General features: G+C 35.2%; 1 pseudogene; it reads left to right on the top strand.

Annotated features, from left to right (window-relative positions):
* LOC148872268 (U6atac minor spliceosomal RNA) lies at positions 1–98 on the top strand (annotated as a pseudogene).
* Positions 99–1,331: the final 1,233 nt, after the last annotated feature.

Genomic DNA, 1,331 nt, shown 5'->3' with positions numbered 1-1,331 from the left:
GTGTTGGTTGAAAAGTGAGACGGTTGGCATCTCTCCAGACAAGGACGGGAATAAGCTTAGGAGCTAACTGTTTGCAATCTAGCTTTTGTTTTCTTTTTCATTTGTTTATTTTAATGGGTATGAAGCCAGGTAGGGACCCTCATCAAATACGATTCTCAGCCCACTGAAATGTGTTGCTTAAAATACAAAAGAAATCAGATACCATAAACTATTCTTGTGTCTTGGTCCGTGAGTTGGAGGGTAGCTAGTCTCTCTCAGGGAGGCCCGGCCGGCGGCCATTTATTTGGCTGAACTGATCAAGAAGCCTTACTTTCAGTCAAGAAGAAAAAGACAACCAATGATTCCTGTGGCTACAAGGAAAGCAAGCAGAAAAGGTTTGTTAGAGAATGGTGTAGTAATCAGATCTACGTCGCTTTTAGTTCTTCTAGTTAATTAGGAGTTTAGTGGATGCACAGAAGAAGGACCACACGTCTCCCATGTCAACCTCTTCTCTGGTGTGGCAGATTTCAGCCCAGAAAAGCCTTGCCGTGTAGGGAAGAAAACTTGGCTCATGATTCTGGATTAGTTAATTAATTGTTCTTGATGACAAACATATATTTAATTATCAATATTAATTGTCGATATATAATGGGTTTTTAAATTTAATATCGTGAGTGTAAGGGCTTGTTCATTTTGTCTTAACTCTTATCTCTTAACAAGAATTTTATAACTTTAGGAGGAAAATGGGTGTTCATTTTCTTGTATCTCTATCTCTTAAAGTTGATTCTTACAACTTTTTGTTTTCTAATGATACTCTCAAAACACCAATAAAGATTCTCATATATGTAATTAAAATGAACATTTAACAATTTTCAGAATTCAGAATTAAGAATAAAATTCAGAGTTCAGAGGAAAGAAAAGTTTGCCAATACTAATATACCTCTTAATATAATTATTACACTTTCAGATGTCAGACATTAGACCAGACCAACATGCCATATATAAGTCGAATAAATTACCATCATGAATTTGTACTCATGTTGGAGAGTAGGTTTCTGCAGCAAACTAACAATCCTCTGAAACGTTCAGTTTTTACCCGTTCTGAAGATTTTTAACGGCAAAAATCAACTGTGTTAGACAATTTCATTAACAAAAAGATTGCATCAACTTTTTGGACGGTTGAAAAACATGGATACCCTCTTTAGAAAATGCTAATGGTTAGAGTTATAGGAGCTAATTAAACCTTTTTTCTGTTCGGTAGATATCATACATGAATTCTACTACTTTCATGTTCATGTTCAAAAAGATTTCCCACTAATTGTCTATACTAGGTACTAGGCTACTGCAATTTT

This window comes from Nelumbo lutea, chromosome 2, assembly GCF_056320005.1.
Source record: "Nelumbo lutea isolate HS-2025 chromosome 2, American lotus-T2T, whole genome shotgun sequence".
NCBI classification, from domain to species: Eukaryota; Viridiplantae; Streptophyta; class Magnoliopsida; order Proteales; family Nelumbonaceae; genus Nelumbo; species Nelumbo lutea.
Note: the sequence above shows the minus strand (reverse complement) of the source record. Positions and strands in the feature narration are given on the sequence as shown.